The sequence below is a fragment of the Syngnathus floridae genome, chromosome 5, assembly GCF_059516105.1.
Source record: "Syngnathus floridae isolate MCC-2025c chromosome 5, RoL_Sflo_1.0, whole genome shotgun sequence".
In the NCBI taxonomy this organism is placed as follows: domain Eukaryota; kingdom Metazoa; phylum Chordata; class Actinopteri; order Syngnathiformes; family Syngnathidae; genus Syngnathus; species Syngnathus floridae.
Window position 1 is genome coordinate 15,343,584 of NC_142417.1, and position 21,667 is coordinate 15,365,250.

The window sequence follows — 21,667 nt, forward strand, 5'->3', positions numbered from 1 at the left end:
CTTTCACTGTTCTCTTGTCACTTTACAAACATTTATTTATAACCTTAAAACAAGGGGGTGGGGGGGTAACTTGGTTAAAAAGATAGGAGTCAAGAAATGATTAACAAAATTTCACATGAAAAAAAAGCCTAGTGAAACGTCTGTAGACCTCCATTTGCATCAACCATGTCAAGTCCAGCAGTCATCTAATAGGATTGTTAATTATAATAATTATCACAATTATATTGGGCTGGTAAGAAGAATTGCATGACTGCCTTCATGAAATAATAGTCGCTTCCTTGATAGATGGACAAACATCTATCGGTTGCTGCAAAGCATCACAAAAGGGGTTTTATGTGGTGCCCGAGAGACAAACCAACAAAATATGTCATAGCTAAACTAACTTTTATGCCTTGTCCATCGTTTTTTTATTTGTGGTTTCTTACTTACATCAGAGACAATAAGAGAGAATAAACATACGTCATATAGATAGGAGTTCCTGGTGACGCACTTTTTTGGCCCATATCTTGGCGTCATGTGGAACTCTATGGAACGCCACACCACACAACATCCTACCACCATGCATATGTCCAATTTCTTTCAGTATTTGTTCCAAAAATTATGGAAGATTCACAAAAAGTAACTGAATTTCACACCAGCAAAAAGATGGCTGTTAGAAATCACAACTGTTTTGAGCCAAGAATATTACAATTTTGAATGAGTTGATTTTTGTTTGTTTAGGCGGCTCGGTGGCGCACTGGGTAGCACGTCTGCCTCACAGTTAGGAGGGTGCGGGTTCGATTCCACCTCCGGCCCTCCCTGTGTGGAGTTTGCATGGATGGGTGGATGATTTTTGTTTGGAAAAAAAGGAGCAAAGTGAGTTCTTGCACTTAATGTTGGTTTCTTGTTCATTTTTATGCCGCCCTTGATTTATAGTTTTTATGCAAGAAACCTTTGCACTGGAAAAAAAATGATAGTATGTAATTATTTAGTTGTAGCCTATTCTTCAAACCCTTTGTTGCTCACTGGAGGATAGTGGATATTTTTTACATGCATTAAGAATTGTATTATAAAAAATGAAATGATGTAAGAGTGTACATTTTGCACATAATCAGATATTTTGTCCATTTCTAAAATAAAATTTGTGTCATACATCTGGTCAGGAAGTGTGTAGTCCATGTGTATGTGGCCCCCCGAGTAGTACTGATGATTTAAGTTGCCCAAAGTTGGCCGAAAGACAGTGAAGAGTATAAGAGTGTTCTGCACGGACACAATTACATTTATGGGTTGGTGCCCTAATTTAAAACAAGACACTGAATTAAATGTTTATTCATTCGTAGACTGGCTGGCATCTCTGGGTACTCTTAAAACAAAGGTTTAGCCATCCTTGTCGTAATTCAAACTCCAGGTTAAACGTTCTAAATTGGACCTTGGGAAATATTTTTTTGTAGTAGCAGAATAGTGTCATTACGGAATAACCTGACCATCTTAGACCACTTCAATCCCTGCTGGTTAATTTACTTGTTAGGGTTTGCCTTCTCAGATGTAATTGTTTCTTTTATTTTTCATTTTGTGTGTGTGCGTGCGTGTGTGTGCGTGCGTGTGTGTGTGTGTGTGTATGTGTATGTGTATGTGTATGTGTATGTGTATGTGTGTGTGTGTGTGTGTGTGTGTGTGTGTGTGTGTGTACGTGTGTACGTGTGTGTGTGTGTGTGTCTACACAGTTCTGAGTGTGTGTGTGGTTTTATTTTATGTTAATGGTTGTTTGCAATGTGACTTATATTACTAAATATAATAAATCAATCAATCAACCAATCAATCAACCGCTACTATCTTGGAATATAGCAGGAGATGTAGAGATCATTTATCAAACATGTCTAAGAGTGTCCTTTATTTCTGGCAGAAAAACGCACAGCAGGATATGCGTTACATAGAGTATGTCTTTTGAACTCGGTTTCTTGAGTTGATTCATTTGAATAAGTGCTGAAAATAAAGGAGCCATACTTCCTTTCACACTCTTAGTGGCAATTACCCAGCAGGCTCTCTGCTCTCTTCTCAGAGCTGCCTCAATAATTATATGCTTCTGGTACAGAAGCTATAGCTTGTCCTCTCTGTGGACCATACTTGTGTAAGCAACATGAACATGCATGCATTAGATGTCCATGCCAGAACACACGCAGCAGAGGAATTTGTAGAAAGCATGTACACATCATATACATGTGTTTTAATCGTAAACAGTGTGTTTAAGGCAGCGTGAATATATTTAGCTTAAAAAGATTGATGGCAGAACAATGTGTTCTTCTTTTTGAATGAGCAAAATTGTACCTGTGTGTAACCCGCATATGGAAGCCATTACATTCCTGTGCTACTGTTTCAAAGAGTGCACTTCTGCAGTGCGTAATCATTATCCTGAACAGGCAAAGCAGCAAGCAACCTTGAGCTGCACTTTCTCCCTTCAGCATTTACAATTTCTGGCTGTTGTGATGGTGGCATTCAGATGTGCAACATGGATGCTGATTTGTAAAAAGGGGATAAAATATTTGGATTGCTTCCTGTGCTAATGGAGAGTTGTGTGATCACACTATGGCATGATCGTATTAAATAAAAAAACGTCCATTGTTCCGTATTGTTTTTATAAAGTTATTTTGACATGTGGGATCAGTGTCAGTGTAACACATCTTATGTGAGTCAGGTATTAATAAAGTACACTCAGGTAGGGCAAACAGGCGCCATTTACATTGGGTTGGCTCAGTTGCTACAAATGTAGCATAAACCAGGATACCGTTCTGCATTCTAGCCAAGGGTAGAATGAAGTTCAAGTCCGGTTAATGCAGTGTCGTACAAAATATTATCCGACAGCCAATGATCTCTGAGAAAAACGGCTTTCGTTTTTTTGCCATGCGTCACGGCGAGGGTTCATAATACACAATAATATACATTTAAACCTCAGTATCTGACTAATTTACTATTCAAATTCACTTAACGCACCCACTTCCTAGTTAATGTTCACATTTGTTTTTTTGTGAGTGAAAACTATTTGATGATGACATAAGACACAGCAGGGGCACAAAGACCCCCAGATGGTAATATATTGCATCCGTATTTTTTTTTTAACTTAACACCCCCAACCAGGTAAAACAATCTGGTGTGATGAAGGACTGAGGGTAGACTGTCTCAATCCCTTTACTGATCCAGAGGGGGTTATCTCTATTTGCACCAAATTTGTAAAAGGCATATTAATATTCTAAAGATTGAGATGCTGAGTAGGTTGTCAGTCTCAATTGATATATTGAGTCGCTTCAATTCATTCTCCTGATGGCTTCAGCAGGAGAGAGGTCTGTTACAGGGCTTCTTTCAACATGAGCTTTGCAGCAGATGGCCTTGTGGTGCTGTGTGTGGTGTTTCTGTAGGTCAACAGGAAATTATGACGTCTTTACCGTGTTCCTTGTCCTTGAGATACTTCATCACACGCTTCCAAGTTTGCACAGTCCATTCAGCTATGCCGCCATTCACGGCAAGGCGATAAGGATCTTATGTGAGTTGATGATGCGCTCCTTTAGCATGCAGAAAGAAAGATCTCTTGGAGCTCCTTATCTCAAGCTGGTTGGACAGGAGATCTAAACAGAGACATTTTTTTCAAAGCTTTTAATGGTCTTTATGTAGTGGTTGACCTCATTATTGCAATATTAGGCCACTTTTTGGTGATGATGTTCACCAAGAACATCTTCATGTGCCATATTTTCCAATCACTGTGCTGTGGTATTCAGAGATATTCAGCTGTGCCGTAATAAATTGTCCAAAATTAATTACAGAGCGCATTGTAAAAAGGATCGCCAAACCACTGGTCAGTTAGCATGACTACATCATGCATATAAACCGCAGCATTATGACCACTTGCAAAATACAATTATATGCAATCCAATAATTGTGTTTTTTAAATGTACTAATGCTCCTTTTTGAGAGAGGTGTTGGTGAATGGTCATCAGGTCTCATAATAAGAGTTGTCTTTTTCATTATTTCAACTGGTCACATAGAAGAGTCACATCCTCTAAACATATCTCTCAGTACAATGTTATCTTTGTAAAGGCAGAATTTTTAATACACTGCATGTATTGGATGTCATGATATTGACCAAGTGGTCATCAAGCTGTGTTGACTGTAAGTTTCTCATCTATGTTTGAACCTCTAAAATCTCCCCATTAGTTGCTGATTCTTTGGATGATATAGGTCCCAAATTTTTAATTTGTAACTCACGTAATTAACCCAGTATTATTTTTGGTTGTCATGTTTGAATGTAATTTGCAAGATTTTTTTGGGTGATACTTTATAATTAAGTACAGTGGGGAAATCCAAACATAGTATATTCTCTTTAACATGCCTGACAGGTTGTTTGAATAAATAGAGCAGACTTGAAGGCCACCAGAGTTGTGCCTTTATCACTAATAAGTGTTTAGTGCTGTTCCCATTCACTTCCCCATCAGCTTTTGTACCATCAAACTTGGCAAACATGAATAGATCTTTAACAGACTAGGAGTAAAGCTTTATCAAGCTTTAGTAAGACATTTTGTTTGCATATTAAAAAGCACAACCATCGATATCAAGATCAGAATAATCTTTTTTAGGACAAGCATGTTCAAAAATACAACACAATGGATTTGTTTTCTGTTAGATTGATCTACTTTAGTATTACAGCAACAAACCAAAATGAACATTTAGGACATAACACAAATACAAAGAGACTTCAAGCACTGTGAATATACAATTAGTGTGGCATAGTAAATAAACAATGGCAGGCAGGTGTCAAGCAATGTAATGTGAGCAGTAGTGTGGTAATTGTGATACAATGACACTTGTGCAAAACTTGCAGCGTGCTTAATTGATTGAACATTTAAGCTCTTTAAAGTGTCTAGTACAGTGGTTCTTAACCTTCTTGGAGGTACCAAACCCCACCAGCTTCATATGCGCATTCACCGAACCCCTTATTAGTGAAAAATAAAACTTTTTTTTTTTTTTAATTCAAGACATAGATGTTTTTTGCTGGTGCACAAAACACAAACACCAGTAACAAGTCTCCTTGTTCAAAGTCCAAAACCAACACAATGCATGAACTCGCAACAAAACACTGCAAATCAGTGTGACCTCTGCTGTTGCCTTTGCGAGACCAGTTCAGATGTGCGTCATCACGAATTTACATGATTAATCAGGTGTGTTCCGACCTCCGCAGTGGAGGCTCTGTCAAACCCCTGAGACCGAATCGATCGAACCCAGGTTAAGAACCACTGGTCTAGTGGTATGAAATTTTGATCAACATCAGTTATGCAAATAATGCAGAGACACAGATACAATAATGAACATACTAATACATACTGTGCAACAGAGATGTGTAAACTTGGTAAAATGCCACTATGGAATTATGACTTAACTGTTTAGAAGGCTAATTACAAGCATGATGAATCAGCTGATTATGATGTGCATATTTTGATAGCGTCTATGGAAGGAGCTCCACAATGTGGAGGCTCCACGAGAATTTAGTTTCAGTTCTTGCAGCATGTCCTCAAGAGTGGGTGGTTGCGTACCTATGATTTTTTTTCCTGGCAGTCGGATTTTATCCATTGCCGCAACACCAAATTATACTGTGATTTAAAAAGATAGGACTGATTAGTGACTGCTGTCTAGAAATGCCTCAACAGCTCCCGTGACTTGCTCAGCAACAGCAGGAAGTTGCTGAGGCCTTTGTTAGGATGAAGCTGATGTTAGTATCCTGATTCAGGCCCGATGAGACATGCATTCCAAGGAAATGAGCTAAAACCACTAAAAGACAATAAACCAGCAAAATTTGCAAAACGAAAAGAAAAAAGAGATTGTTACCACAGTCTATTGAGAGGCAAAGGGTGGGGACCTCCTCTTTGGGGGTACAGGTTACTGGGCCACTGCTGAGTGAGACGATCTTGTGGAATCTGCAGTTCCCTTCTCACAAGCAAACAAGGACTGCAGCAACAAAACACAAACACCAGTAAACAGCACAGCAAGATTTTTCAGACGTCCCAGTCCTCGGCCCCCCTGCGGGTCACAACTTCAATTGTGCACCATCTTGTGACGCTTTTGAGGAAGGCTGTAGCCTTATAAAGGAAGTAGCCAAAACATGTAAAGTAGGTAAAAACTTTACCTGTCTGACCAAATTTTTTTTTAAAATAGTTCAATTGTGGTACTCGCAGCAGAGGAAGAGCTCTTTGCCCTGACGCCAATTATGACTGTAAAGTCAAAAGTCCCGATGATCATCGTCACACATACATCTGGGTGTGGTGAAATTTGTCCTCTGCATTTAACCCATCCCCATGTGATTTTGATCCATCCCCTGGGGGAGAGGGGAGCAGTGAGCAGCAGCGGTGCCGCGCTCGGGAATCATTTGGTGATCTAACCCCCCAATTCCAACCCTTAATGCTGAGTGCCAAGCAGGGAGGCAAAGGGTCCCATTTTTATAGTCTTTGGTATGACCCGGCCGGGGTTTGAACCCACAACCTTCCAGTCTCCAGACACTCTACTACTAGGCCACTGAGCTGGTAATGTAAAGTAAATGCAACCCATGGAACAAACAGAACACTACACAAAGCCATACAATCATAAATGAATGTAAACACTTCCGCCTTATGTCACAGTCTGTGCAATCTGAACACTCCTGGAGGTTCAGCTTTTGCCTAATTTGCTACAAATATTGCACATCAACTCATACGCTAATGTGAAGAACATGCCTGGAATCATGGAAAGAAAAGTAAATAGAACAGAATTACAATGCTTGCCTCCCTTTTGTGACATACAGTACACAAGCTGAAAAAAAAACAGGAAGCCGAGCCAGCAGGCCAGGGTGTCGTGAATCTCATCCCAAAAAAGATTTTAAAAATTACTACAGATTCTTTGAGTGGCGTGAATTTTAGTACTGACGTCATTTTTACTACATATAATGTAGATTTATTAAGCCATTCTGTATAGATGGCAATGTTGAGCTCACTCAACTGACCCTTTAAAGCCATTTAAAAACAAATAAGTAAAGGCATTTTGAAAACAAAGTACAAAGTATCAACCATCGCTTTTTCGAACCAAAAATTTACCTGCAAAGGCCTATCAATCAGATACAGACCACAATTTAGAGTTTCCTCTTAAAACAATCAATATGTCTTATCTGGATTATAGCTCTGAGCAAAAAGCACAATATGCCCTTGCATTTCACAGTAGTACAAGTAATCAACCAGTAGACCAGAAAATCCACTGGGGAGTTTGCAGAGAATTGGGTGGCGTACAAACCAATACATAAGAACGAAAATCAAATTGTGTTTGGCATTAGATGACATAAAAAAAAACTTTGTTTAATCCCAGGAAAAGGGCGATGAAAAACATTGTCGTTGAAAACAAAAGAATATATTCAGGAAAATCTGTGGCACTATGGCACAGTTGTCAAAACAGTTAGTCCCGACGTGTTGCGGTTGAATTCTAACAATCTGTATCACATTGAGAAACTGCAAGGGAGGTGGTCCTGATTTTTTATTTCTAATTTATTGTCTTGAGCTACTATGTAGCTTTGTAGCTTGCTTATTTTACTGTGCGCTCTTTGATATTGCTCACTAAAAAGGAGCTCATGTCAATTGTTTCATTAATGGCAAATTAAATGCTGATGTTGTGCACAATGTTTGTTGTTTTTCCTCTGTTTACTATTCTGGCTTTCACTATTTCTGCAAAGTTTGCAACAGACGAATATTCAATCCAAATGTAAATCAATCAAATCTGAATGGCGAGGGCGAAAGGTGAAACAACCACATTCTGGTAACACTATAATATATGGTGGATAGATGTAGAAAGTTCAAATCAATAGGCTGCCACTGGATGGGGCGCAACATTAAGGTGAAACCCCACCCTGTCCTCCCAGTTGATAGATGAAGTGTTTTGAGTGGTCCTAACAGCAGTGTTTCACATCCTCCTAGTGGAGGTTCTCACTGCAGGTCGAAGGTGGCAGCAAGCCAGATTAGTTTTGTATGTGTTCAGCTGGTCTCTGACATTATGTGGACATTTGTCACAGCACGGACACGCCGGCTAACAGTGAAATATGCAAGCAAACAGATGTTTAGGTGTGCTTGAGGAAGCAGCCATATATTTATGCAGAAATGCTGAAAGTAAGTTTTGGATACATTTTGGTCTAGTCTCCAGTCAATCATAAAACATAAAAAGAACCACAGAACACTTAAGAAGTACAAAACAACACTTGGATGTGTCATCCAAGAAAGGCAATAATTTGCCAGCTTCCAACATAGTATCAGGGGTGGAACGCAGCCAGCTAAGACCACATTTTGAAGTTTAACACCTGTCTACAGTACACCCTTTTGTGTTGAAAAACATTTGCCGCTCTGACTTTGCCAAACATATCATTATGTCAATATATCAACTGCATGAACTTTATGAAGGCAACTTGGGCTTGGCAATGTCCTTCTTTGGTTCTTTCTGAAAGACAAATGCAAACAACTCCTCGTCCTATAATTAGACATTTGATAAACTAATCTACAAGGAATTGCACTGTGTAAAAATGTGCAGTAACTGCTCATGACAAAAATGATATGCACTTTTAAACCACAAATATATTAGAACAGTAATAATCATAGCTAATCTTTTATTGATGTGTTCATCCATCCACCCTGAATTCCCTCTCCCGAGCCACTGAACCCAGCTCTCCGTGTGGAGGTTCTGCATTTCCCAGGTCAGTGAGAAGACCAAGTTTCTGAAGAGTGTCTTCCCTGGCCTTTCCTTCTGGTGGGACATGTTCAGAATACCTCACCAAAAGTTGTCTAAGAGGCATCCTACTTAGATGGCTTCTCTGATGTGGCACTGCTGTGCTGAGCCCTTCCCGCATTACCATTTCTCACAGTAGAGCCTGGACAATCTGTGGAGGAACCACGTGTATCCATGATCTTGCTCTAGAGACAAGTATGGGTAAATCTATCCACGCTAACTTTCAGTTATCTAGAACCTGTTCTACGGAATCATCTCCCTGAATTAGTCCGGAAGGCTCACACTCACTTTCAGAGCAAGGTCAAATCTTTCCTCGTCTAGAAAGGAATGATTTATAGCCTCATTCATTTTGTAGCTTAATGCACCAAGTGTCAGACACTGATGAACTGATTGGATGAATTGATGGGCCGCTATCTCTCTCTCTCTCTCTCTCTCTCTCTCTCTCTCTCTCTCTCTCTCTCTCTCTCTCTCTCTCTCTCTCTCTCTCTCTCTCTCTCTCTCTGTCATTTCTCTGTCATTCTCCTTTTCTACACTCTAATCCAACCGGTGGAAGCAAACGGCTGCCCCACATTGAGTTGGGTCTTCTTGAGTTTTTTTTCCAAGAAAGAGTTTTCCCTTGCCTCCACCCCCAAGTGTGGGTTTATGTAAGTTACAGTTGGGGCTCAGTTACTCTTTTAATAAGTGAAAAGTGTGGTCTTTGGACTGCTCCATGTTTAAAACACCCTGAGAAAACTGGATTTGTGATTCGGCACCAAATTTTAATTGAGTTATAGTTTTGCCTTTCAACATAGTTCATGCTGCACCATGAAAGAGTGATGTAGTCTGCATCACGAACATTGTCTGTTGATCATCAGCTCTATTGTCAGCCAGGTGGGAAAGGATATCATCCCTAAGTCAAGGTCACAGCATGCTTTTCTGACGGAGGAGCATGGTCTGATATTTGCAGGTGTTGATTTTAATTCCAATCGCTTCACACCAAGCTGTGAACCGCTCCAGTGGGAATTGAAGATCACACCTTAATCCACCCCTCCAGCTCAGTTCCTTAGCAACTACAGCCAAGGATTGAACTTTTTGGCTCCTGCCCAGCTCACACTTCACCCGATCCCATGGGAAGCGGGACCCACATTGCCTCCGCGCCATGCCCGACCAGTTCCCACCAGGTGCTTGCCGTTCATCAAATTCCACCTTCTTCCTGAGCTCCAAATTGGGTCCCAATGACCTTTCTTTGGATGAAGGAAAATGTGGTCTATATTTATTCCTCATCATCGTGGGTGATTCATTTAGTCCAGGGGTGTCAAACTCATACAGGCCGCATTGTAATCATAGTTTCCCTCGGAGGGCCATTATGACGTCTTCTATATACGTACGTACATACAGTATAGACTACACAAAAAAACTGATGAATGACTAGTTTTGAAATCAGTGAATAGTAAAAACGGATCAAATAGTTTAAAAAGATGAACGATAATAAAAAAAAATGCTAGCAATTTCTCTATTTTTAAAAAGTGAGGTCAATTTGTAGCTTTAGTTAAAATCGATGCAAAATTTGTCTTTGCGGGCCACATAAAATGATGCAGCGGGCCGTATCCGGCCCTTGGCATCTATGATTTGGTCCCTCACAGATCCCTTACCACCACGACGAGGTGACAGCTCAAGGAGGGTCTTATATTAATCTGAAGGAAAATCTTTTAAATGGTTTAATTTGATTTAGCATTTTACAGAACATTAATCCATGTAACCAATGACCCAAACCACCTTGGGCGTTTTGCATCTAATGTCATATCAATAACATTAATACTGTAATCTGACAAAGTACAGATAACCAGCATGATCCCACAAAACATGACATTTGACCCCAGCTACATTAATGTAGGCTCATGAATCTTTACGCATCAGATCAATGAAAAGAAATCACAAACTTGTATTCGGCTAAATGTTGAAGTGATTGAACCCTGACCTGCTTGAAAGATATTCGCCGCCGTGCAGTCAGATTTGGTGTAAATATTATTCATGGGTCACGGCTACTGCTACTTTTTTCATTGTTTACATCCCCAGTCAGAGCTGACGGTTTCAGCTGGTGTTCCTCTCCCTCTCACCACCCATCAGCTCTGTCCCTTCCTCCACCGTCAACTGTATGAGCCTGTTGTTGTCAGATAGTGACAGAGCATGTGCTGTGTGGAAGGAGGATCTCAGCTGTTCACTCTGAAGAACTCTTCTCCCCTCCCGTTCCGGTTCTAGGTGAGCCTCAGACCTCCCTTTCCTTTTGGCTGACATTACCCAAACTAAGCTCATTTGTCCCCCTCAATAGACCCATGATCGGGCTTTTGTTTGTGACCCAACCTTCCATTCACGTCCCCTATGAGAGCAGACAAAAGAGGAAAAGACACAGGACTGAACCCTTTTGCCCAGACAGACTGTGGTAAAGCAACCATAAAGAGATGCTTGGCTTGAATGGAACTGTGCAATGACACATTGCTCACAAGCTTTTTCTGGAGCCTCTGTGTGTCCTGTGTTTTTTTAAATCTATCTATCTATCTATCTATCTATCTATCTATCTATCTATCTATCTATCTATCTATCTATCTATCTATCTATCTATCTATCTATCTATCTATCTATCTATCTATCTATCTATCTATCTATCTATCTATCTATCTATCTATCTATCTATCTATCTATCTATCTATCTATCTATCTGTTTACAGTACTATAATTGTTCCGCATATTAAAAAAAAAAACGTATCACTTTGGTCAAACAAGTTGAAAACCTGCAAAATTAGTTGGCAGACAACTGTGATATGTTTGCCATTATGCCACCAGCAGACGCGGCAACGTTACACTGGTAGACTCCAATAAAGTAGTTCTCACGCATGGAAGCTAGCAGAAAAAGTCCGACATTAGCTGAAAGCTAGTGACTTGAGACTAAGCCTAATTGCCTTAAAACATTCATACCAGCTGAAAGAAACAGGGGCAGCTACACAATGAAGCTTCATTGCCAGCTCATTGTGTCCAGTAATACACAGACAACTTTGTGCCAACGAGAACTTCATTCATCATAGAATAGGATATGTCATAACACTTTATGGTACTGTGTCTTTACTGTTGTGATACATTGGTGCACTGGTTCGCCTCACAGTTCAGAGGGTGTGAGTTTGATTCCACCTCCGGCCCTCCCTGTGTGGAGTTTGCATGATCTCCCCATGCCTTCGTAGGTTTTCTCCGGGTACTCCAATTTCCTCCCTCATCCCAAAAGCATGCATAGTAGGCTGAGTGAGCACTCCAAATTGCCCATAGATGTGACTACGAGTGCGAATGGTTGTTTGTCTCTGTGTGCCCTGCAATTAGCTGGCAACCAGTTCAGGGTGTCCCCTGCCTACTGCCCAAAGTCTGCTGGGATAGGCTCAGGCAGGCCCACAACCCACGTGGGGACAAGTGGGACAGAAGATGGATGGATGGATGGATGGATGGATGGATGGATGGATGGATGGATGGATGGATGGATGGATGGATGGATGGATGGATGGATGGATGGATGGATGGATGGATGGATGGATGGATGGATGGATGGATGGGTTGGGTTGGGTTGGGTTGGGTTGGGTTGGGTTGGGTTGGGTTGGGCAGGTGGGCGGACGGACAGACGGACGGATGGATGGATTGATCAATGGATGGATGGATGGAACATACAAATGAGGGGATCGGACCGCCCAGGTCCCCGCCTTTGATTGCCGGCCGGCTCTCTCTGCACCCGACCCCATGGCCCCTCCCACAGGTGGTGAGCCCATGGGAAGAGTGAGGAAGCAGACCCTGAAGACTATAACGTGGGCGCTCCTATTACTGCTGTTGAAGTCACCGAGGTGGTGAAAAAGATCCTCAGTGTCAAGACCCCGGAGGTGAATAAGACGTGAACTCATGGTGAAGAAGGAGCTGAGCGGAAAGGCGAAGCTCTGGATTTACGGGCCAATGTACATTCCTACACTCTCCTATGGTCGCAAGCTCAAGGTAATGGCCAAAGGAATGAGATCCCCGATATAAGCAGCCGTGTCTGGGCTTTTATTAAGAAGCTCGGTCATCTGGGAGGGACCCGGAGTTGAGCTACTGCTCCTCCACATTGAGAGGAGCCAGATGAGGGGGCTCATGCATCTTATTCGGATGCATCGTGTACATCTCCCAAGTGAGGTTTTCCGGTCAAAAGGAGGCCTCGGGGATGACCCTGGACACACTGAGAGAGTATGACTCTCAGCTGGGATCCCCAGTGATGAGCTGGATGAGGTGACTGGGGAGAGGGAAGTCTGGACTTCCCTGCTGAAGCTGCTGCCACTGCGACCCGACTCTGGATAAGCGGTAGAAAATGGATGGTTGAATTAGCTTTGAATTACTATTAATGAATTAATACGAAGATGGCTTGTGTGTGTACTTGAGAATACATATTTCACTTGCTTGCATTTTTGTCATTTGTGCATGCATTCAGCCTTCAGGGACTCTGCAGACAGCGGGTACTTGCGTTTGAGCACTGTGTGAGTTGAGGAAGAAATATAATACTTGACTTTAATTTTCCCTCTGCGGTTGAGCAAATTACTTCTGATGATAAGATATCAACTCTTGCTCCATGTTGTCAAACTGTTGTCAAACTGACTCCTTCAGCTTATGCTTCTCTTGTGGTTTGTAAGATTTCATCCTATTTGAACCTATCGGCTATATTAATATAGCTCAGACTTTAGTATATGCTTGTTGGAACGTTCTGTACTCACTGACATTTTAATCTACAAAGCAAGAAAGCCTGACGTATAGAGCGTTGTATCTGTCTCCACCTGTTTGATGCTAAATGTGAGCTGGAGTTCAGCTCGGAGACAACGGGTGGGATCTGCCATAATGTTCTATAGGGGCTGCTCGGCAAAGCTTAAAATAGAAGCGATAAGCACCAAGCCACCGGAGGCGTTGGGGACATATTAAAAAAAATGTTATGTGCTGCTCGTATGTTATTCCACGGAGAAATGAGCCATGTAGAATGACAAGATGAAATTAAAGGTTTAAAATGTTTTATACTCGTTATCTGATGAAAGTGATGTCAACCTCCAGAAAATTGTGTTGATACGAGACTGAACACACTCAGCAACAAATAGATAACACCCTTCTTTGTCAGTTGCATTCCCATTGCACACAACTAATGGAAGGATTGTGAGATAATACACCAAGCCGCTAGATCAGGGGTGTCAAACTTTGGCCCGAGGGCCAACTTTAGCCTGCAGTGTAATCATATTAAGCTCGCAGAGACAAATTGTGCATCAACTTTGTGTCAATTCCGAACTTTCCAATTGTCTTCACTTTTACAAAATACAGTTGTTGCTAGCAATTTTTATTACCATTCATCTTTTTTAAACAGTTTTTTTTTTCTGATTTTAAGTTCTGATTTCAAAACTAGTTATTTATGAGTTTGTTGTGTAGCCCATACTGTATATAATATGACTTTCATACATTTATTTGGGTTGACAGTTATAATGGCCCTCTGAAGGAAACTATGACTACGATACGGCCTGCGACAAAAATGAGTTTGACACCCCTGCGCTACATGATAAGAAATACACTTAGAAACACAGATGTGGCCAATGCCAAATTGCGACTCTAGTGCAAGACGAGCACGCTGGGCGAGGGGAGCAAATTGTAGGGAAATTATTCACACAAAATGTTGTGATAAGCTTTAAAAGATCTGTGAATCCTAGAAAGTTTAACCTTACTTAAGATTTGCATTAGCATATTATATTTCATCCACTTGCATCTTGATCTTTTCTAATTCTTAAATGTTTACATCTTTTCTAACAGCGGTCAAGACAGAGAATTAAATGTATAGAACAGTATGTATACCATTTTAAATATTTTTGTAAGTTGTAACATTGAAGTAGTCACATCAAAATGAACAGTGACAGAAAAAAATATTCCACACCATCATCTGAAGTTTTTTGGGTGTCCCAGTGGGTCAGTTTGGCATTGCTTTCTTCAGTTTACTTTTGACGTAGGTCAGATAGGGTCATTTCACTCAGGATGTCGAAGCTCCCACATTCCACCGAATGTGAGGAATAGCATATGCATGCTTTTTTCTGCACAGCAAATTCAAGCCGCCATTTAATAAATGTTTGATATGTTTTATAACTCAATATTTTACCACTTGTGCTTGAGTTTCAGCTGCAATAGTGAACATTAAGAAGTATTGTAATATTTATCCATCCATTATTGAGCTGAAGTTTATATCTTAGCTAACTTTGAGAGATGTGTGGTACACAATGGATTGGTCACCGGTCATTTAGTACATGGCAGAGAAACAACCAGTTACGCACGTTTACATAGTGACATGATTTAGTCTTCGATTAACATAACATGCAAGTAGTTGGATTGTGGGAGAAAGTTTGAGTATCCGAAAAAAACACACAAGAGTATGAAGAGAATATGCAAACCACACACAGGAAAGGCGGAGTCGTAATTCAAACCCAAACATCAGACCTGTCAAGCAGACGTGATAAACATAATACAACTGAGTTCAGCTCAGCCGAGGTTAAATGTTTATTATGTAAAAGTTTATTTTACAAGTACAATCTGAAGAAAGAGCCAAAAAGATGTTATTTTCATTTTATGTGCTGCGTAAAGTTTATTACCAGTTACACATTTCAGGTTTTTAATCTTTTCAACAATTCATAGGCATTGAAGGTGTTGCTTGTGTGCCAAGAACAAAAAATAAGGGCATTATAAACTTGCACGGTTCCCCGCTCTCCAGCAAAGGTTTGCCCTCAAGTCTTTTGTGAATTAACATCTGGCTGTCAAGTTACAATAAATGAAAATAAAAAGGTGATCACATAGAGAAACCCATTTAAACCAGCAGCGTGGGACCTGAATCCTTGCTGCATTCACTGAAGTCAGGCAAATGTACCACTACACCATTTGTGAGACATGAAAAATAAAAGGTAATATAAATTGTACAAAATAAAACAACAAACAGTTACCAGTACGATGCAATGTAGTTGTTCACCGCTGTAAGTTACAATGACAATGCAACATAAAAAAATCATACATTCATCGGTTATTTAATACAGTGGTTGATTGTTGCCATGATCTATTTATCTATTTGTATATTATTATTATTTATTATTATTTATTATTAATATTGAGCTAACTTCTGTCTGTCTGTCTGTCCGTCCGTCCGTCCGTCCGTCCGTCCGTCCGTCCGTCCGTCCGTCCGTCCGTCCGTCCGTCCGTCCGTCCGTCTGTCTATCTATCTATCTATCTATCTATCTATCTATCTATCTATCTATCTATCTATCTATCTATCTATCTATCTATCTATCTATCTATCTATCTATCTATCTATCTATCTATCTATCTATCTATCTGTCTGTCTATCCATCTATCTGTCAGGGGGAAGAATGACGCACAGGGCTTTTCCAACAGATATTTGAACCCATATCTCAATCTCCTAACTGTTGGTATATGCTGGCACATTAATAAAGGTCTTAGAATATATATAGAATGTACGTATATAATATATAGAGTGTACAACTCATGTCCTGGAACTCGCTATATGTTATGTGATTCAGCTCTATAGGTGCCTATTGTATTGCTGTGTTGATTGCATATATATTGTCGTATTATGGCCCACTGAGTGGCAATTCAGAGTAGTTAATTTGTTGACGTTGCATATTCTTGCATGTTTTTAGCTGTGGGTTTTGTTTTTTTGCCTATTGGTTGACTTGTGTTCTGAAGCATCTTAGAGACAAGTAGGTGGTGGTAATCTAATAAACTCTCTCTCTCCCTCTCTCTCTCTCAGTGTGCTTGTGTGTGGCTGGTAGCTTCTCTCTATATGTGCCTGCGTCTGGCTGACGACCAGTTCAAGGTGTTGTGTGCTTTCGCCCGATATAAGCTGGGATAGGCTAAAGCATGTTTTATTTTTTTGCCTCTATTAAGCCTTTACATTATACGCTTCTAAATGTAACTTTTAAAATACAAAACTGATTAATAAATATATAGGTACTTACGGCAGAAGTTCTTCCATTTCAAAGATAATGAACAACTGTAGTCATGGCAACAAGAATTTACAGTGCAAAAAGGTGCATTGACTCACCGGGATTGTAATTTTGGCTGCAATGTGAAGCGGTGATTCTGTTTTAGGCAAGCCATTTTAAACTGAAATAGAAAACTTAAAAGTTGTTACAAAGTGCTTGTTGAATTGTCCTCGTGTGGTGCTGGAAGCAGAGAGCATGCTACTCACAAAAATTTATGAATGCATCCCTCCCCTAGAAAATCAGTTTTTTTTGGCTGGTTCAACTTAGAAGGAAGAAAAACAGGAAGAAAATGAGTCAAAAAGCATAGTAAACACACAATAGATCAAGTTATGGTCACAAATTAAAACTCTGCAATAGACCGAAGCTGCAACGGAGCAGCAAAGTAGTGACATACTATACAGTCCTGTATATGGGGACAAATACTTTGTTCTCCCAGTTCTCTTTATTTTGAAGACACGGGACTACTCTTTGTGAGCTTGTCAAACCCAAATTTATCCTTTCCATCTGTATTTATCTTAACACATTGACTGACATTTCTGACGTCCGCTTCCACTTGCACTCCAATCCTCTGTGCTCATCACCATCATCATACATCCCTCTACTAATGTCTCATTAAGGCATCAGAAAGGCAGGGGGTTCAGAAGGAGAATTTCGTCTGGGTCGTTGTCCAAGTGACCTTCCCTGAGGACTTAATCCATACCGTCTCTCCTCACTGCTCCATAATAGATGAAGGACAGACATTGGAAGGGTGGAAGAGTAGAGGCGCAGGGCCCTTATTACCTTGTGATTCATTTTTAATGAGGTAAACAGGTCTTTGCAGGTCACCTGCAAATCCACACACACACACACGCACGCACGCACGCACGCACGCACGCACGCACGCACGCACGCACGCACGCCTGTCGTTGGTGGTGTGTGTTAACCACCGCCTTATTACTGCCCACTTTGACATCCTCTGTGGCTACAGGGGCTCCGTAGCATAATTGGGTCGCACTGTCATTGAGATCGTGTTTCACTTCTCACAATATCTACGCTCCAGGTTAGATACCACCAATTATAAAGAGCCATGAAAGCCTTCTTTTAGCCGCTGCAGTCAAACTTGGCCAATTTTCATCAAGTTACAAATAAAGTTTGAGTGAAAAACTGAGTTCACCATCACTATTTAATTCTACGTACTTCTACGATTTATTTTATGTCAGCAACATATCTTGTTTTCTAAAAAAAGTGGGGAACCGAATGCATGTTTTGGAATGTTAGTATTACACAAAAATTCCACAGAAACATTGTGGAAGGCTAGCGTGGACAAGGAGGAGACCAATAGAATCAAGTTTTTGATCTTGATAAAATGCAGCTGATCCTTATTTTCGATTTTATTAATGTTTGAACAAAACAGGCTTCAAACACTCTCCTAATGAGATACAGGGTCAGCCGATTGGGGAGAAAAAAAATTGTTGATTTGTTTCGTTTGATTTGTGGATTGTGCAAACCTGAATATGCCCTACGGTTGGCTGGCAACCAGTTCAGCGTTTTCCCTGCCTACTGCCTTTAGACCGGCATGAAATTTGATGATTGGCATAGTGTGCATTTGGTACAGTCATGGTAAATCAAATTTACACAATTTAATTGAAAATCAGTGTACAGGTACACTTCCATAAACAGGGATGGGAGAAATTCCATAGCAATTCCCTCTCAGGCTTTGCGAGGCTGTGAAGGAAGGAAAGAGAGAGAGAGCGACAGGAAGGTGAGAAGAGGAACAGATGGTGTGATGCAGGGGACTCTACACTGACACTCTTTTAAAACAGGTGCTCTCCATAGACAAGCTTTCAAGCCATCATCTCATCTAAATGATATCATTATAGCCAGAAGTCATTAAAACCGATACTTCCCCCTGAGGATAAAGATCCTTCTTCTCTCTTGGGGTTTGGGGCGAAAATGAATTCAGTGCCCCTTCAGTCATTAAATTTTATTTTTTATCACCCAAAAACTGCGCTTCATATGTGTCATTGTGCTGTATATAGGATTAGAGAGGATCTTTTCTGCCTGACTGGCTACAGCAGCTCTCAGCAACAAGATGAGGATCATTTCCCCTGCTGAGAAAAGCTCTGCACATCCAGCATGGAACCATCATCACACGCACGCACACACACGCGCGCACACGCACACACACACACACACACACACACACACACACACACACACACACGTGGACAGTGTGTGGATCAGTACGGCTCATCACTCACATAGCACCAGCATTTATCAACATGTGCTGCATTTGTTACTGGAAATTATAAAAGCCATTTCGAAGAACATTTGTTTTTGATATCTTCAAATTGACATGTAGAACTAGCAAGTTCCACACGCAAGGAAGCAGGATGACAACAAAAAAAAAATTGAACTTTATCATCTTCCCTATTAAAGCTCTTTGCGAGACCACATAGTTCCTTTATATGTCAGGATGAGATGTTATGGCATGTTCATCCTGTTTAGACCGGTATAGTTTTACCGTTGTTAAGTTCTACCAATTACACCCTGGTTCAAAAATATATCTCATAATTGGCATGGCAAGTTTGCTGGATACTATTCTGCAGTCGTAAATGCAGTAGAAAATGTTGGTAATGTATTGTTTACCTACATTCTATGTATGTTTCTATTGACTTTTATTGCTATCTTATTATGAGCACAAACAAGTAAGTGTATGTCATAGAGTAAGAAGTGTCATCTTGAGCTTCCTCCACTAAATTCTTTCTTTTTTTTTCATCTTTGGTAATACAATATTGTTGATCTCCTGCACAGCCGCCTCCTATGCTGAATTGAAAGGGAATGGGTGGGGGCGCTCTTTGATTGCCATTGAATCTAGATGACTGTGTTCAGTCCCACAACAGCGCAGACTCCCATTTCTAACTGCTCACGTCTAAAAACAAAATTGCCAAAAGAAACAAAACTCAACTCATGCGTTAGAGTGGACTTTGCACTAGACTTGTAGTCACAAAAAATGGAGCCCATTGTCCATATGAAAACCATATATTCGGGTATTATTGACCCTTGTCTCACACCTTGAGGTTTTGGTGGTCCACAGAGAACTTTCAGATTTTAAATTAGAACATGGTGTTTATTGAGTTATGAGAATGAATGGGGTAGTGTTTTATTCAAAACATGTCTGTCAAAAATGGAAGGGGGTGCTGATAAGTTTTGCTAATGTACATGAATGTCAATGTTTCACTTAAAACATAAAGGCATTTTTTCTTTTTTATGGAACACTAGGATCAACATGCACTAGTATTCACATTTGAGAATTTGAAATCAGAGTATTTGAGCATTTCAGAATAATTGTTTAAAAATGGGTCACAACCTGTTCAAAACTGGTGTCGGTGCATATAAGTTATTATTATTATTATTATTATTATTATGATTATTATTATTATCAGAGAAATTTCAAGTGTTTGATCGTGAGAGTATCTACTCAGTGACGGTGTGAATGTAAGAGTGGATGGTTGTCTGTATCTGTATGTGCTCTGTGACTAAATACTGACCAGTCCAGGGTGAAAGTCAGCTGGGATAGGCTTCAGCCTCTTGTTACACTGAACAGTATAAGCAGTGTAGACAATGGATGTGTTCAAAACCTCTTTACTTAATTTCTACGTTGTGTCAAATAAACTTGCTATCAGAATTGATATTTTACTGAATTATGTTCAGTTTTGACATTAGTCATTTATGTATCAAGCTACTTAGAATTTGTGTTTCTTACCTCAACCAGAGTTGGACAATTTGGCGACTCAGTTCATTATATGATTTTTGTATTGATATATTATATACTATTTATGTTGATAATGATTTTTAATGGATTTGTCTAAGTGAAGTAAAATATCTGCTCATGCATCTTTTATTTTGAGTATATTTTTTATCTTTCGTTGGGCTTAGGTAAAGCTCTACCCCCTCTTAAATTGAGATGATGCTGTCCCATTTCAGTCACTGCTCTCATGCCCTTAAACGTTATGTTAATGTTGGGTGTGCATTCACTCTTATCTCACTTTCTATTGGCTCGCTGCTACAATTTGCAGCTAATAGACCACAGACACCCCCCCCCCCGTCTCTCTCTCTCTCTCTCTCTCTCTCTCTCTCTCTCTCTCTCTCTCTCTCTCTCTCTCCTCAGCCTTGAGGCATCCCGTTTCAGCTCTTTCGCTTTCAGTCACAATGCTGTGAAGAGGGTGAATGGGTGGGGGGCGTTTAAGAGAGCAGTAAGTGGGAGTGGAGTCTGACCGCAGAAGGTCCACTGTTTAAGCGAAAGGGAATTCTCTCTTTCATTTGCTCTCTCTTTCTCATTCAGGCACACACTCTCTAGCTCTCTCACCCACTCTCTCTCTCTCTCTCTCTCTCTCTCTCTCTCTCTCTCTCTCTCTCTCTCTCTCTCTCTCTCTCTCTCTCTCTCTCTCTCTTTTCACTGGCTGTGCACAACATCAGCAGGCTCTCTTGGTGGACTCCAGTAAACACTCAAAGAGAGGAGAGAGAAGCAAGATGATGGCAAAGCTGTCAGTGCTCTGAGAGGTGCAGACTGCTGATAACAGGCTTGGCTGAGGAGCTGTTCACTACTGCTTGGGCAAACCTTGAGAAATCAGTGAAGTGGGCGTTGTGTAGAAGGTAAGTTCCCTTTTTTACCTGTATGGACAAGAAGCGAAATTGACTGACTTATCGGATTGTTTGATTAATATAATATATGTATACAAGCAAAATTGACACAATGGCTCTCCTTAATATTTCCGCACTTTTGCGTATGTTAAAACATCTGTATCCATCATTATTAGAATTTATGAAGTCATTTTTAAACTTGCTTTCTTTAGTGATTATTTTTTTATCAAGTGTAATGATGTCATTAA

The 21,667-nt window shown here is 40.4% G+C and overlaps 1 protein-coding gene across 1 annotated transcript in view; it reads left to right on the plus strand.

The window, feature by feature from the left end:
- The window catches only part of tncb (tenascin Cb), a 107,645-nt gene that overhangs the window by 41,849 nt on the left and 44,129 nt on the right, over positions 1–21,667 (plus strand). Inside the window, exon 6 of the mRNA XM_088375883.1 lies at positions 21,255–21,431. The gene's annotated coding sequence lies outside the window, so the exon portion shown is untranslated. The remainder of the gene's footprint in view (positions 1–21,254; positions 21,432–21,667) is intronic.